Source organism: Rhamphochromis sp. 'chilingali', assembly GCF_963969265.1.
Source record: "Rhamphochromis sp. 'chilingali' genome assembly, chromosome: 10".
Taxonomy (NCBI): Eukaryota; Metazoa; Chordata; class Actinopteri; order Cichliformes; family Cichlidae; genus Rhamphochromis; species Rhamphochromis sp. 'chilingali'.
The window spans coordinates 37,623,223-37,641,504 of record NC_137937.1 but is presented as its reverse complement, the minus strand read 5'-3'; the positions used below and the strand labels follow the sequence as shown (position 1 = coordinate 37,641,504).

The 18,282-nt window shown below is 41.4% G+C and overlaps 1 long non-coding RNA gene across 1 annotated transcript; it reads right to left on the bottom strand.

Annotated features, from left to right (window-relative positions):
• Window positions 1–7,586: 7,586 nt before the first annotated feature.
• LOC308404180 lies at window positions 7,587–17,143 on the bottom strand. The gene is made up of 3 exons (XR_013973081.1): window positions 17,018–17,143; window positions 7,975–8,093; window positions 7,587–7,818 (listed from the first exon to the last, which is right to left on the bottom strand). It is a non-coding gene; the product is annotated as an uncharacterized lncRNA (long non-coding RNA).
• Between the last annotated feature and the right edge of the window lie 1,139 nt (window positions 17,144–18,282).

Sequence of the window (18,282 nt, the reverse complement as noted above, 5' to 3'; positions counted from 1 at the left end):
AAAAATAGGGACCACAATAAAGTCCAGGGACCGAGGATGACACGTTCAAGTTTAAATCCACTGCTTTTCTGCCCTCATTTATATTTAAGACCCACAGTGTTAAAGTGTGCATTATGTAATGTGACACTCTTTAGACCCAGCCAAAACATTAAAACCACCTGCATGACAGGATCCTTGCGTCATCAAAACAGCAGTTGGGGTAATGGATCCTTCGACTCCTGAGAGGTGGCCTCTGTGGACTGGGCCTGTTGTACTGCATCCATCGGATGTTTGCACAGGGATTTAAGGAGTTTGTTAATCCTGAGATGAGAAGTTTTTTATTTCCAGAGTGAGGGCTAACCTAAACCTTTAGCTACTATGATGTGGAGCTAACCGGCCCACAGGCTGCTTTTCTTACCCCGACTCATGTTTCATTTTCCTCATTCAGACATTCGATGTCAAAGCACATAACAGGAATTATTCATCTGCAGAAGTTTACGTCTCTAAGAAAATCTCAGATGTTATTTTATATTGGACTTCTGTAAGCAATCAGAAATATCAATCGCTCGACATCAGGGATTTATTATTAGATCATAACAAATTTGATAGGTTTCACATTTCAAGCTGTCAGAAACATTTTGAAACTGAAAATGTCTAAAAGCTCAAGCTTAAACGTTTCCATTGCAGTTACACAAAACCAGTTGCTCACCCTAACCAACGTCACTGATTTACATTCATACTTTTAGTTTTTGTTTTCACCTGTCGGGTTACAGATGAATATTTATTCAATTAAAGTTTGTTAGGATTAGAGCTTCATCTGTTAGGGAACATTTAAAATTTAAAGGGACTTTTTAATGCTTAATGCTTTAGCTTTGCACCACTGCAATAAAACCTCCACGTTGGAGCAAGCACTGATCTTCTCCACTGCACTCATCATTCCCTCCAAAGCTTTGCACTGACCAAACCACACAGAGATGCAGCTGCTCAACATGCTGCCTCTCTAGAAAGTGATGAGGATGGGAGGGCAGATGTGTGCTTTCCTTATCCCACACAGGAGTACAAACACTGCTATTCTCTCTTTGCAAGGGATGCAGTTTCAAGGAACCAGGTGAGACCGCCTGTGGACACAGCCCTGAGGGGACCAGCTGCTCAGTGAGGGGACACGCTGGCTCTCACCCCGTTGGAGAGGAAAGTCAAGTAGCCTCAGTGTTTTGGTGGTAAACAAGCTGGAGGTCCTATACCAGCCTCTCAGAGCACTTCATCATGATGAGAGTGAATGCTACAAGGTGCTAATCATTAAGACATGTCAGTGTGTGTGTGTTTTTTCAAAGGCACTGGTGGTGGTACCAGTCTGGAACCATGATGGTACAACAGCCTCATTCAGCGAGGTACTGTGAGGACATGATCCAGCATGGTCTGACTGTAATGGGCCGAGTATCAAGTTTAGAGGTGTTTGTATGATTATGTCGTGGGCTGTTTTTCAGAAGTTGGATCTTAATGCTTCAGCATACCGAGACATTTAGGACAATTTCATGCTCTCAGCATTTTGGGAACAGTTTGGGGAACGCCCTTTCCTGTTCCAGCATGAATGCACACCACTGCACAATGCAAGGTCCACAAAGACATGAATGAGAGAGTTTGGTGTAGAAGAACTTGACTGGCCTGCACTGAGTCCTGACCTCAACCTGATAGGACACCTTTGGGATGAATTAGAGGGGAGACTGTGAGACCACCATCAGTGTCTGTCTCACAAATGTTCTTCTGGAAGATGGGTCACAAATTCCCATAAATATTCCTAAACTTTGTGGAAAACCTCCCCGAGAAGAGATGCAATTATTAGAAATCCTGAAAAGGGCCAACATAGTATTAAACCCTGTGGATTAAGAATGGGATGTCACTTAATTTCATATGCATGCGAAGGCACGGCAAGGATGCAGAATGGGTTCAACACTGGGGAGAATGGCAGCTACAGGGTGTAGGAAACCGTGATGTAAGATGACGGATGCAAGGAGGTGGAGTTCATGGCATCGGCAACTGGAAGCTCAGCATAGAGCTTAGCAATGTTGCCGTGCAGATCGGAGTGTGACAAGCAGGCATTTAAAGATGTATAATGTATGAGTACGGGGTGAATCCCTCCTGAACTTCAAATAAAATGATCGAATAAACACGATTTAACATGTTGAACGATGACATCAGAGCTCCACAGATCGTGGCTTTCCTTCATACCCGGGCACATGCTCAGGACTAAGGTGGGCTAACCCTTCATGCACATGTCAAAATATGATGCAGAGGCATGCCCACGCCCCAAATGTCCCAGCAGAACACACAATTATAGCAAGAAAATGAGTGTCATTGAAACCCCTGATATGTGACCAGATAAGCAGATGTTAAAGAAATGAAAAGTTAGAGACGTGTAATCCATCAGGTCCGTCTTCAGCATCGCTGCTGCACAATGTTAAATACGAGGCCTCTGACGCGGCGTTGTTTTCTAACCCGGCTGCAGAAGGAGGAGCATTTCTCCGAGGTCACCTTAAGCTCAGTTTGACACATTTGCATTAGGAACAATTATGACATCACAGCCTGTTCACGTTTTAACATTTGAATATTTGCATCGACTTTGTATTTTTACGTATGCTGCACAACAGCAACGTCCTTTATTTATATAAGTATCTGTGATCCTTCTGTTGTTCCAGGATCACAGTGATTTATTTGGCAAATAAGCCATTTGGTTTTAGGACAGTTTAAAAGGTTTTTACAAAATGCCTCATAGAACGAGTCAAAGCAGAAATCTGCGACGGTGAAGCTGAACAGAAAGTGAAAGGTTCACACTAATCAGTGCAGACACGACCATGTTAAGCTGGAGATTTGAAACAGTAAGAAAACAAGATGCAAAGCAGAAAATCACAATGGACTAAACGCCGGTGACTGAGAACGAGGACACAAGTGATACAAGTGGGTGAGATTCAGTTTCTCCTTCCTTTGTTATGAATCATACTGACAAACGTGCTTCTTACATAAAGATGAGAGAAAAACGTGGGAAATCATTTGTTTATAAACTAAAACTAATCCACAGTCTGATGTGTTAGAAGTCTTCACACGGACTCGGTGTTTAAACATGAAGCTTCTGCTTACAATAATCCTGTTTGACACTTTTTGCTATTTTGATTTAACAAACATTATATATACATTTTATTTTTATGCATTTGTGTTTCTGTTTTTTCCCTTAAAGAAAATCAGCTCATTGTCTTTTCACTTTATTTGCAGCTTGCTTTCATCTACACGGCACCTTAGCACACAGATGCCTCTCCTGCACACAGATGTCTTTGCAGTTTGTATTTCCACAGTCAAAGATGGATTTAATAATCTGTCCTCAAACCAGCAATTAAAACTCCAGACTGGAACTTCCTGTGTCTGCATGGACAAAGTGGGACATTTTTACTGGTCCATCAAAGCCGGCTCGTCTGGAGGAGCCGACGGTGCTCGTGTGTGACAGGAGGGTTTGAATGTTACTATTAATATTATACTGCAGTTACTGTTTCCACCGAAGTGAATAAGAAATATCGAAGCACGGGGTATGACAATGTTTGTAATGACTCATCGCAGTTGTTACTGAGATCACAGCTGACATGTGTGTCCTGGATGTCCTAACACAGGCAGAGGTCAGTCTCTCATGTGTCATCTCATTTAAAACACACAAAAAAAGATTAACTTTAGTTTGAAGGATTCAGTTTTTGCAGGCTGACTGGACTCATTCTCATAACTAACTAAAGACAATGCGTGACAGAAACAGGACCGGTTTCCTCTCCTGCATCCTTCCTGTTCCCCGTGCGTCTTCACTTGGGCGACAGCGTTTCAGTCCTCATTGTGCCGTGTGTGAGATTCATCACACAGCACAGTGGGTTCTTTTTAAGTGACTCTTTCATCCTTTCACATTCACTCGCTAAACGCCGGCGGCCTCCCTTACAGTGCGAAGGACGACGGTGCTGAGGGACAACCCCACAGTTCTCTCCTCTCGGAAAAAACGTGTCAGTTTCTGTCAGGAAGACCAACGTTTGGTCACGATGGTGTGGTGACACATCTGCTGTTGAGATATTGTGAAACTGATGATATCACTACATTATTGTTTTTTACAAACAGTTATGCAAGGACGACTTGGCTGATGGATCTGAGTGACAGCAGAAAACTGTCCTCACTTTAAAAACACTGTTTTTGTTTTTTAACCATCTGTAGAAGAAAATTTGTCGAGTACTTTTAATCTGCTGTTTTATGTCTCTGCAAAATCTCTGCAGTGCTTTGCATCACTACCAGTTAATCCTCAGCATGTCCACAGTTCAGCATAAATGCCATTCATGAACACACACAGCACACATACAGACTGAGTTTATTTACTGTGGAGTCATTTTATTCACCTGCCAGCTTTTTCATGTTTCTGTGTCTTGTTAGGAATAAAATGTCTGATCATCCCAAACTTTTTTGTTCCCTGATTCGTGATGGGTGCTTTCAGCTGTGGCATTCACACGTTCTTTTATAACATAAGATCAAATATCCTCCACGTCCTTTTCCAAATAATACCCTGATGGTACTCCAGGTTTGAGCAATAGATAAACGTTTACCATTACAGATGGGTACATTGCTTCAGTCGTGCTGTAGGTACAACTACTGGAAATGTTTACAGCCAACTCAGGATTAGATGTGCTGTTTATGTAGGATGGCAACAAACAAGGGTTTGATGTTATGTTTGAGGCTATTTTGTTCTTTAAATCAGCAACAAAATCAATTTATAAAACATGACACTTCATATGTAAGAGTTGGTACTGAAGCCGCACAGAGATGTCGCTCACTTCATCAATACAAAGATGTAGCTTCTTTCAGCTACAGATGAAGTTTTGATCCAACACTCAAAAAAAGTCAGCATCTACAGAAACCATAAAATTCACTTTTAATCAACTTAAACAGTGTCTTGGTTTTGGCTTCAATGTGCAACTTTAACTTTAGTTTTCAGCTTTTATAAGAAGACGCTTCATGAAGGGGTTGAAGATGGAGAGGTGACGGCTGCTAACATATTTACAGTGCGTGCTACGGTGCGCCAGTCTGTCACAGGGCCAGCACAGACACAAACAACCATTCGCACTTATGGGCGATTCAGATTTACCAATTAACCTAACCTCACTAACTCTTTGTCTTTAGACTGTGGGAGAAAGTACCCGAGAGAACCCATGCAAACATGTGGAGAACACGCTCCACGCAGAAAGAACCCGGCACGAGAAACATGCTAACCACCAGCATGCAGCCTGAAACACGCGCTATGAAAAATGTCTGAACCTTTTTGTTTTCACTGTCAAATCTATTTATTTATAGGAAAAGTAAACAACAGCAGTTGAGCCAAAGTGCTTCAGAGATGAGCACATTTACATCCCAGGTCTCCAAAACACCAAGTTTCAAAATACCCGACAAGCTGAACGGTGTGTTTTGTTGCATTGACTAATAAGTAAGTTAAAATCACAGAGTTGCAAAATGATGATGACTCATCGCATTAATCATGCACTGCTCTAACATACACAAGCTGCCTTTATAGGTTCAGAGTATCAGTAACAACACTGATATTAGAAATACTGGCCCTATATATACTTGGAATATTACAGAGCACTAATGATAGTCAGTAATTCATCAGATATGTTAAAACAGTTTAATAAGTTGAAGCAGTGAAGGGTGAGGCATTTGTTGTTTTAGCTGTTTGGTGGTTGTAGAAAGCGTTTAGCTGAAATTCTGATGTTTGTGTGGATGCAACGCGGCGATATTTAAATCAGGCCTGCTGGTGCGTCCTGTGGAACCTGACGCCCCCCCTGTTCCTCCTGTTCCCGGTACCTTTGGGCTCCACCAGGTTACTTTTGAGTGGAGCTGCTGAACTTTTTGCTCGTATTGACTCCATTGTGCACATATAGAGGTAAACTAGCTGCTGTTGGAGGGTCTGTAAATTAAAAGGATGTAAAGTGGAGACTTGAAAGATTTGCAGCTGAGATCTAAATGATATTAATATTTTAATGATGTCCTCAGAAACTAAACTAATGTCCTCAGATTTTCTATTTGGAGCACGCAGATCGATTTGACGTTTACGACATGACCTTCGAGCTCGGTCTAATGTCAACCTGAGCAGAAGGCGTTCAGTACACAATACCTAACAACGTAAAGTCACTTATATGGGCGTGCAGGTGTGTATTTATCATGTATTTCAGTTGCAAACAGAACACACTGAGCGAGTACAGTCAGGCTGCTTTTCTGCTCACATGTGATCCCAGGATTCACTCACTTCGCCCTGTTTTCTTTTTCCTTGGAGTTCCTGTTCTCCTGTTTTTCACTGAATTTTACCCAACTAAGCTCTACAAAGTCAAAAGCTGCTGACACCTGAAGACGCAGGGCGACGTTTTAACCTTGGTCTGATATAACCTGTTTGCATTGTGACACTTTGGTGCTGTTTAGCCAACAGCGCCTGTGCTATTCTCTGTTTACACATCACCACATTTTGTTTCCTGCACAATACAGTGTGAAGAAACTGGTTTCCATTTCTTATCTGCCCGGCTGTTTGAAGAGGCTGTTTATGCTGTCGCTCCCGGACGGACAGACTGAAGTCCGACTTCGATGCTTCTTGTCTGATTGACCTGTTTATCATTTTGCTTTCGTTGGTTTTTTCTTATCTGACATCTGAAGAATCTGTTTGCTGCAAAACTTTCTGTGAAAACCGGGAGTTTCTTTTTCTGATCTATGATCTCATACAGAAACATGACCTTTATACTGTGTTTATAACACTGCTGGCTTCGATGATCATGAGCGGCAGCTCTAAACTTTATTTAAAGAAAATGTGTTTGCATGGCTTTCCTTTGAGTCCTCTGTCAAATAAAAGACAGATGACTGTCTTCATGTCTTCCTGTTATTCAGAGAATTAATTGAGAGGTGATTTTTATTCATTTTGTTGCTTCATTTACAGTCCTGGGACTCATTTCAAACCTGTTGGGTTTTCTCCCTTCACAGTGCCCACTACTTAAAAACTTCTCAAACTCCATCATTAAATTAAATTCTGTGAGGCAAACATAACCCCGCCCATTAAATTAGCATCACATCACCGACTACCATCATTTATAAACTATGTGTGGAGTGAATTATGCTTAAGGCCATTTTTTTTAAATTCCTGAATCATGCAGCACCGTGAAAGTGCGTCTAGTGCTGGCACGAGGTGTGTTGTTTGGCATGGACGCTGGTTCACACATCAAGAGTCACATTTATGCTTTGGTTTAGGCAACAAACACGTTTTAGTTCAGGTTGGGAAATATTTTTGTTTTGAAACAGACGATGACATTTCACTGTCTTTGCAAATTGCCAAACACGTTGATTAACAGCCTCTCGCCCTCATGTTGACAGATGTCACCCGCTTTGTGTTTCCTTCAAAACATATTTGCTGTTGCAGTTTAGTTGTTTACACCTCAAACATTATTTCTAGGAGAAAGCACTGCTACGTGGCACCTATGAGTTTGTCAGCTTGAATAACAGAAATGAGCATTTTATTGACAGTAGTGAGCTAATTAATTCAGCTTTATTTACACAGCACCAAATCACAACAACAGTCACCTCAAGGCGCTTTACATTGTAAGGTAGAGCCTACATTAATACACACAGAGAAAAACCCAACAATCATATGACCCCCTATGAGCAGCACTTTGGTGACAGTGGGAAGGAAAAACTCCCTTTTAACAGGAAGAAACCTCCGGCAGAACCAGGCTCAGGGAGGGGCGGGGCCATCTGCTGTGATTGGTTGGGGTGAGAGAAGGAAGACAGGATAAAGACATGCTGTGGAAGAGAGACAGAGGTTAATAACAGATATGATTCAGTGCAGAGAGGTCATTGTCACATCTCCTCGAACCTGTGAACGTCTCCTTTATTAAACTTCTTATAAAAGCTGAAAAGCTGAGGTTTAATTGATTAAAAGTAACTTTATCTTCTTACAGGAGATGGTTGGTAGTTAGGAAGGAGGAATCAGCCCCGCCCGGCGAACGTGTTTCAAACAGCAACATTACCTCTTCATATGTCGCAACGTGACCGTTTACAGGCGGATGTTGATGTTTCTGTAAAGAACAGAGGCCGAGCCGGACAAAGCAAAGAGGTGGAGATTATTGCAAAGAAGAATTTAACTGTATTTGTTTAGTTTTGTTTTATCCATGAGCTAATCTGATCGCTACAGGCTTGTGAACGGCCTCCCGCCTGATTTAATGCACACGTCTGTGTTTGCACCGGCACTGCGTTCGTCAGGGTGACCTCATTTGAGCAGATGTAAACGCAGCCTATTTGCATGGAAAATGCTTTGTGATGTCTTAAAAGGAAAACTGCTGCAGCATCAGTTTTTTTTCCATTTAACGTTCAATCGTTGAGATGTTTTCTGAAGAATGATCCAGAATGAATCCAGATTAGATTACATTTATTCTACTAATTCCAACATTCTCATTCGTATAAAACCCTTCCAGCCATGGAGTGCCGTCTATTCCTAGTAAGAGTGAGGCCACGAGATAAGAATGTGACAACAATCAGACTAAACAGATATGCTGTAAGTCTGCCGACTCTTCTGAATATATTTGTGCACCAGTACAGCGCTGTGTCACATAGACAATAAAAAGTGCTGTTATGGGATGAAAACAGGAAGTCGTAGCGTGTTTGTCCAGCTACAGATCCTGCACTTCACCGCTCGTGAAAATGAATTATTGGATGTGTGCATTGGGAATTTCTGCCAGTGATACCACACTTTGACTTTTTGCCAGTGTAAGAGACACTGAACGAGGCTCTGAAATGAAATCTAAAGCCTGTAGATGAAAAATAAAACCCCTGTTCATGAAGCCATCTTTACATTTTCACAGGACTTTTCTCTTTTTTTACTGACTTACATGAAAGTGTTTTATGGGGAGCCTGCGTGACAGAGGGGGGATACCACCTCTGAAGCAAAATTTGGACAGTTGACTCATCCAATACATCACCTGTAAGTCTATCTTTGGGAGAGACGGTGAAGCCGCCTTTGATCAGGATCGCTGCGGAGCTGCTTTCAGTTTCACTGGGATGGTATATCATACTGTCCAGTGCAAATCACACATGTCACAGGCCAAAGTATAGCCTTACTGTACACGAGGGGAGAGAGGAGCCTTGTTTCTGCCTCAAAATGTTGTGATGCTCACATCACTCTGAAGGACTTTGAAAGTGTTGCATTAAAGAAGAAATCATTAGCAGTGATTAGTTAAATAGTTACCTTTGGTTTAATAATGACACCTAATAATACCTAATAATGACACAGTTAAATACAGAGCATGTGTGTGAATAAGAGCACATGAAGGTGGAATAGTGAAGAATTCTTCTGATACAAGAAGATTCTGCAAAATCATCTCAGAATATTTTATTTAAAGTTTACTGTTTAACTCAAGTAAAAGTGTTAATATCAAAAAATTTAAAAAAACACATCAGTACTGTTAAAAATCAAATATTACTGCTGTTAAATACACATTTGTCACTGTCCTGGGTCAGTGACCCAGTGTTTTGTGTTTGCATCATTATTGATCTTTAATTTTGTTAATGATTTATCATCGGTAGTTTCTTGCTTTTTGTCTCTGTATTTCCAGCTCCTGAAGTCCTTCAGTATCTTCTGATTTCTCGTCTTCAGGGTTTGTACCTCCCTGTGTTCCATGTTATGTCTAGTCTGCGTCTCCATGTCTGTCGTTCCCGTTTTACTTTGACAGTCTGTGTCCTCAGTGTCCTGAGTTTTGTTTCTCCGTGTCTCCTTGTGTCACATTCGTCCCAGCTGTGTTCTCGCTGTTCCCCATCCTCTCGTTTTCTTACTTGTGTATTTAAGCCCTACGTCTCTCCTTCTGCATTTCCTCCTCAGTGTTCATGTCTCAGGCTCCTCGTTCACAGTTTTCTTTGTTCTTCATATTCTTTTGTTAGTTTCTCCCAGTTTAGGTTTTTCTTAGAAGTCCCACTCTGCTCTGGTCTTGTTTGCATTTTGCTGTAAATTAAAACTCCATCGTCAGCGTCTGCACTTGGGTCCAAACTCCTCTCATCTCCACACGATTGCCTCATTAACTGTGACAGAATTACTATTACTAGTAACACATATGAATGGTTATTCTGTGGTTGGTCCTCATCAGACTTTCATATATTTATAGTTTCTTTTAAAAAACTATAATAGTACATCTCCAAAGGTTGATTCTGTTCATCTGGACGTAGCGTTTTAAATATGGTACAAAACATTTTGGATGCAGGAGACACCGAAAGAAGACGATGCAAACCAACAAACAACTCGTCCCATCATATTTGACATGAAGTGGAACATAAGATGTCACAATCCCCGAAAATCATCCCCGAAGACTCAAATATCACAAGAAGTAAATGTCACAAAAAACTAGAATAATAAAGAACTAAATCAAATAGAAATGCTCAAATATAATTGTGTTTCACTCGTCTTTAGTTCACATAAAGTCACTAACATATTAAACTTGTGTGACTAAAAAGCCGGAGCGCTCCCTGCTGCCTGTTTCTGACGAAGCCCCCACACAGCACAGACGTACCATCTCAGCACTGCATTAAATAATCACCACAGAATGCTAACACTGAAACACGATCTGCAGTTTCCTGAATATTGTGGCGTTTAACAAGGCGGTGTGATGTGGATTCATTCTGCAGAACTCATTATTAAGACTCAATGAGGCCTAAAATATTCTCAGCGGTAGGAAAAAGGACACGATGCCTTGTGACAACTTTGACCGGAGTCATTTTCCAGGAGAACCAGAGCCATTCCCTTTATGTGGAAACTTATGTCACACCTGCAAAAATGAACAGCGGATGCACGGAGATGAAACGACAGAAAACGAGGAAAACGGCGGAGCTGAACAAGCGCAGAGGTCGAGATAAACATCAGGTTTACGCCCGCTCTCTGAAATATCATATACTGTAAATTTGTGCAAGTGGGTGCACACATTAAACTGCTCCACCTGCAGGAAATCTATCAAGAAGGTCTTTGGGAGACTGCAGGAGGTCTTTGAACATGTGCTACTCAGCTGCTCACCTTCTAGCTCGGCTCTGCACGTTACATTGATGGAGGGAGAGATTTACGCCCCTGCTACGACCAGGGAAAAAAACCCTATTCGGGCCACATTTCTTTGGTGGTGCTTATTGCTCCCATTCATGGGAGTGTATTATATTCAGAATGTAACAGTATATATGTGTGACACTAATGACTCTTGTGGTTTTGGAAGTGGAACAATTTCCCAAAGTCCTAAACTTCTCAGGTAGCGTCTGTCAGAAACCTGCTGCTGTGGTGGAGGGCAGCTCTGCTTTTACTTGTTCTCCACGGCGTGAAGAGCGACCCAAATGTAGAACAAACCAGGAAAAATATCCACTTCCTTTGGGCCCGAGAGGAACGTGTCGACAGCTGAAGCCTCTGCTGCGCCTGCTTCCAGGTCTCATATGGGCCATTTATGTAAAACAACACAGAGAGCCCGTGGAGGGAAAAAATACATGTTAAATGCTTGATAATTCACCATCTCCTAGAGTGGATCAGAAGAGTCCAGGAGACAAACATCAGCTTCTCATTGGGCTGCAACTATTGAATGTTCTTACAATTTAAGTGAAATCAGTCATTTTGACTCGTTTCTGATTCTACAAAGTTCATGTTGCTTTAAAATAGAATAGTATAAAACTTCTTGTTACAAAAATCCACGTCATTGTCCTCAGATCTTACATCTGACATGCAGCGTATTAAATGAGTAATGTGAGAAAGTGAACATTAACTTTCATAATGTGGACATTAATATTGTAATTTGGCACGCTACACTTTTATTCTTGGACTATAACAGCTTTGCATGATTCTCAGTTCAAAATAATCCTCATTTATCTTAAACTTGGCCTTAGTTTCCCCCTCTGTTCATCCTCCATGTGAAACAAGCCACTTTAGTGCAAAAAGTCAGCGCTGGAAAGCAAGAAAAAGTGTAGTAGATACTCGTGAATTATGCGGTTGAAATTATAAACACATAAAATTAGACTCTTTAATATCTTGTGACAAGTTCTGCAATAAATTGACTGTAGCAGGCTCTTCCTGTCTTAAGCTGATCATATTCTACTTCTTCACACCGTTTTTTAGCAATATGTCAGAGATCATTGTTGCAGAGATTAAATATTTTAGCTTTGATGCATTTGGCTGAATCTGAGCCCAAAGAAGGTTCCAGTAGATTTAAGTTTCAACATGAACTATGGCCAAACTAAGTGTTTCACCACTGCAGTAAGAACTAATGTGGTTTCATGAAGCATCCTGCTACCAAGCCCCTCGACTTGGTAGCAGGATCCTCCTCGTTCTCCACCCTTGACCTGCCAAGTGGATACTGGCAGGTGCAATTGTCCCCTGAGTACAGACCAAAGACAGGGGGACTATGGCAGTTCAGGGTCCTGAGCAATTCCTCCACCACCTTTGAGAGTCTTATGGACAGTGTGCTGGCTGGTGTCCTATGACAGCGGTTTCTTGTCTACCTGGACGAACGTCTGGTGCATGGGAGCATCTTTGCTGCTGCTCTGGATGCCCTGAGACAGCTGATGGAGAGAGTGACAGCTGCAGGCCTGAAGAGTGAGTGAGAAGGGAGGTGGAGACTCTGGGCCACAAGTTGCATCATTAAGGCATCAGCACTTTGGAGAAAAAGTCCACACCATTGAGGACTGGCCCACCCCCACAGACCAGGTCCAACTTAAATGTTTCCTAGTGCTGGCTGCCTATGAAGGCCTTCTCCTCCATCGCTGCTCATCGGGATATTTATCATTTAGCTGAGAAGATGGGAGTATCATTGTTGGGACCTTTATTGTCTGCACGGCCAAGTCATAATTTCACTGTATTGCTTTTCTTTAAAAATCTAAGTGTGAAGTGTTACATTCAGTACTTTTACTTAATTATGTTGTAGCATGAACGGCCACATGGGAGGTCTTTATCAGCAGAATCAAAGGCATAAAACTAAAAATACAGTTAAAAGTCTTCAGTTCATTCATTCATTCCCAAGTGTCCAGGGGGCCGGATTGGAAAAATCATTTAAAAAATGTATAACATTTGCTTGACAGCATTTGAAAACTAATTCACCAATTTTGTATGTAATGACTTTAGCAATGAAATGAAGACTAATAGTTTTATTGGGAACGACTATTCAGCATCTAAAAGTAGAGTTCATTTTGATTGACATAAGCAAATGATAATGTTGTCGATGGCAGAGAATTGTATGAAAGCAACTGATACATGTTCAGAGGAAGGAGACATTGCTACTATGATGTGCACAAATGACTAAATGTTGTGGAGGTTGCACTAATGGTTTTGAGAATTTTCATTCTGATCTGAGAAAAGCACCAAAGTGACTGAACTGCAGTTTTAAGCCATTTGGAAAAACATGTGCCTCTGGATGCAGAAAAAACAAGTTAGACACTGTAACAATGCAAACTTGAAAATGTTTTGGTACTTTAACACTAGACTGCAAATGAAGACGAACGAGCGAGTGATAGAAATTAAAAACTGGAAACAGTCCCATATGATAGATATTTTCTCCTATCGTGCTCCCGAGGTCTTGGGGACTTATATGTATTGTCGAACAGTAGCCGGGAGAAAGTGGCTGAGAAGCTGACTAACTCCACCGTATCCAGCTTTGTTAATGCTGCACATCCATAACAGGGGCGGCTCATTTTTCAACAATGCTAACCGTTACAGCAGTCCCATTATGAGGCGAAGCTTTGACGTGAAGAATCTAAATGAACATTATTACTACTCGAATTACTCGAGTTCCTCGAGTAATCGTCTCAGCCCCATTTTCTTATCTTTGTGTATCTGCACCTGTTGTGCTTTTCAGTACTTTGCATGTTTCCAACGTTATACGAGACTAGAAATGTTTAATATCATTTAGCATCCTTGCTGCGTTGCAGCAGTTTGAGGCTGAGAAGCAGAGCAGGCGGGAGCTCTGATTTCGTCATTCAGATTTGCTCCTCTATAACCATTACCTTACTCCCCACTTTCCCCCCTGGAGCACAGGTGAGCTGAGCTCGGCTCTACAGCCATGTCCTGCTTCTACTGCACATTCACAACAGCTGCAGGCTTCATGTATGAGCACTTGATATGAAAAAAGAATTAATTTGATCTGACCACAACCTGCAAAATCCCCGTCAGTGCAATAAAGACTCCCAACATGGAACCAGGAAGATTTACCTGGATTAGGAATGAGCTATAACAGTATTAATATTTTCTACAGTAGCAAATGCTGCAACGGAAACTGCATAAGGGAGCTATTACTACTGATTCTCCACAGAGCATTTTGGATTTACTGAATTTCCAACATGTTGGTAGAGAACAGTTTTGTATGTCAAACAAAAGCTCCTATTAAAAACAATATGCATGTGAACAAATGCAATAAGTTGATTTCTATACGGTGCATGAAAATGAGGTTTTTTAATTTCAAAGTAGTTGCAGGTTGTCATGCTTGAGCAGCGACTGTCAGTGCCAGAAATATTTAACCAAATGCACAACCAAAGTGAACCAAAGTGAAAGCAGGATTAGCTGACTCTGACTCTTTATGGATCTGTTCTATCATAAAAGTTAAAAACAAGACATATATATATATATAGAGATATATATAGATATATAAATATATCTATATATCTATCTATATCTATATCTATATATATAGATATCTACAGTGGGGCAAAAAAGTATTTAGTCAGCCACCGATTGTGCAAGTTCCCCCACTTAAAATGATGACAGAGGTCAGTAATTTGCACCAGAGGTACACTTCAACTGTGAGAGACAGAATGTGAAAAACATAATCCTTGAATCCACATGGTAGGATTTGTAAAGAGTTTATTCGTAAATCAGGGTGGAAAATAAGTATTTGGTCACCTCAAACAAGGAAAATCTCTGGCTCTCACAGACCTGTAACGTCTTCTGTAAGAAGCTTTTCTGTTACCTGTATGAATGGCACCTGTTTGAACTCATCATCTGTATAAAAGACACCTGTCCACAGCCTCAAACAGTCAGACTCCAAACGCCGCCATGGCCAAGACCAAAGAGCTTTCGAAGGACACCAGGAAAAGTATTGTAGACCTGCACCAGACTGGGAAGAGTGAATCTACAATAGGCAAGCAGCTTGGTGTGAAAAAATCAACCGTGGGAGCAATCATCAGAAAATGGAAGACATACAAGACCACTGATAATCTCCCTCGATCTGGGGCTCCACGCAAGATCTCATCCCGTGGGGTCAAAATGATCATGAGAACGGTGAGCAAAGATCCCAGAACCACACGGGGGGACCTGGTGAATGACCTGCAGAGAGCTGGGACCAAAGTAACAAAGGTCACCATCAGTAACACACTACAACGGCAGGGAATCAAATCCCGCAGTGCCAGACGTGTTCCGCTGCTGAAGCCAGTGCATGTCCAGGCCCGTCTGAAGTTTGCCAGAGAGCACATGGATGATACAGCAGAGGATTGGGAGAATGTCATGTGGTCAGATGAAACCAAAGTAGAACTTTTTGGTATAAACTCAACTCGTCGTGTTTGGAGGACGAAGAATACTGAGTTGCATCCCAAGAACACCATACCTACTGTGAAGCATGGGGGTGGAAACATCATGCTATGGGGCTGTTTTTCTGCCAAGGGGACAGGACGACTGATCCGTGTTAAGGACAGAATGAATGGGGCCATGTATCGTGAGATTTTGAGCCAAAACCTCCTTCCATCAGTGAGAACTTTGAAGATGAAACGAGGCTGGGTCTTCCAACATGACAATGATCCAAAACACACCGCCCGGGCAACAAAGGAGTGGCTCCGAAGAAGCATTTGAAAGTCCTGGAGTGGCCTAGCCAGTCTCCAGACCTCAACCCCATAGAAAATCTGTGGCGGGAGTTGAAAGTCCGTGTTGCTCGGCGACAGCCCCAAAACATCACTGCTCTCGAGAAGATCTGCATGGAGGAATGGGCCAAAATACCAGCTACTGTGTGTGCAAACCTGGTAAAGACCTATAGTAAACGTTTGACCTCTGTTATTGCCAACAAAGGTTATGTTACAAAGTATTGAGTTGTATTTTTGTTATTGACCAAATACTTATTTTCCACCCTGATTTACCAATAAATTCTTTACAAATCCTACCATGTGGATTCATGGATTTTTTTTTCACATTCTGTCTCTCACAGTTGAAGTGTACCTCTGGTGCAAATTACTGACCTCTGTCATCATTTTAGGTGGGGGAACTTGCACAATCGGTGGCTGACTAAATACTTTTTTGCCCCACTGTATATACATATCTAGCTATCTATATATATCTATTAGGGGTGCAACGATACACAAAATTCACGGTTCAGTTCGATACTTTGGTGTCACAGTTCAATATTTCTTCGATACAAAAAAATGTTCATGCTTTTTTAATTTGTCATTTATTAAAATTATAAATATAGATTTTAACTCAAAAGTACAGTTTTTAAATTTAATGTTGCTGAAACAACAAAGTAATAAAATAATAAATATGATTGAGGAATCACTCATCTTTGGAAAAGAGAGTTTATTACAGAGAAATGGCTCTTTCAAAATAAAAGCTCTACTATACGCTTCTTCTGGGCTATATTCTCAGCAGCATATTAAACATATCAGGTCCCCATAAGGAGAATCCTGTGCTAACGGCTGTCTAAATGACTCGGGTAAAGTTTGTAGCATGCTGCTTGTTGTTTTTGTCTGCTTCCACTTGTCTTTGCACTAGGATGCTGTCGGAGTAAATGTGCAGTCATATTCGTTGTGTTCCCACTAGTGCTGTCAGCGTTAATCTGAAATGACGTTAACGCCACAACACGGCAAATCTCCGTTAACGAGCTACCGTGGATCGCCCCGTGCGTGGAGCTGGACGGGGTCAACACCTTAACGAGCTAACTGCGCTAACACACTAGTTCCCACCAATTGAGCATTGCGTGGCACATCCAACATACTGTTTTACTTTAGTCCATGACGCGCTTACCTTCAGGGTCATACGTCACATGAAAACCAAAATAGTTCCAAACACCAGATCTGAATGAGGGTGGGGGAGGTTCAATTTGCCATGTTGCAGCGAGCTTAGCTTCTGTCTTGCTAGCTTGCCCTGCGCTCTTCCTTCTGACTATACTGTCTGTGTGGAGCGCTCAGTGAATCTGCACTCGACAGTGCAGCCTAGGCGGAGTAGTCGAACGCAGATCCACTGAGCGCTCCACACAGACAGCAAAGTTGATAAAATTGATTAAAAATTAAATATATATATCTATATATATGTAATGGGGAAGGCTTTAGGACCCAGGGGACTCAATGGAGGGCATAAAAGAGGGCGTAGTAACAGGTGCTGATGATTCCCACTGACAAGCGGCTGTGAGTAATGGATGCGTGAGTAGGTGAAGAGCCGAGAAGTTTAATCGCCTACGACGCAAACTGTGGTTTTAAACCTCTATAGATGAGGTTCAAGGTATAGGCTGTTTGTCTTTTAGTGTCCTTTTTTTTTAAATTTTGTTGAAATGTATTTGATGTTTATTATAATTTATGTTTTAGTAGTGATTTCTGTGGAAGAAAAGGCCAAGACAAATCAGGTGTGCAGCAAATACAGTTGCCTACTCGAGGTATGTTAATTTAATATATCTGACATTTTAAAAAAGGGAAAAAAAGTCTATTATGCATTATAATTTAACTTATATTGTATTCCCTCCTGTAGGTCAGGCTGCACATGCGAACTTGTCACTGTTTTTTTTCCTCCTTCTCTGTATGGTTGTGTTTTGTTGGTTTTAGCAGGTCACCGTTTTTAATTATTTTTGTTGTTTTATTTCGGGTTTTGTTTATTTTTATTGGGTTGGTGCAATACTAAGCGGGCAACGTGCAATCCCTGAGTGGGGCTCATACCTCGGGGGGATGAGGATTTTTTTAGTGGTGCTCTGTGTGTGGATTTGCCGTGATTAAGGTTTATTAAGAGTGCTTTTATATTACCACCGTCTATTGCCTGAACTAGCACTTAGTGCATGCTATAAGTGTTCGGTTGGGCCTTTTTATGTTTGAGGTGGATTTGTCTCTTTTAGAGTGACGAGCACCTGGGACCGCCAAGGAGGAACAAACCCTCAGGTGATAGCTTCGTTGCTGGCAAGGTTGCACCGCTACTATTTTTTTTTTTTTTGTTGTAGCGATGTTTTAGGTTTTTTTTCTTTTTCTCAAAACTTTGGTGTCTTGTCATGTTAATAAATTGTTGAACATCTTTTACTGATATTGACC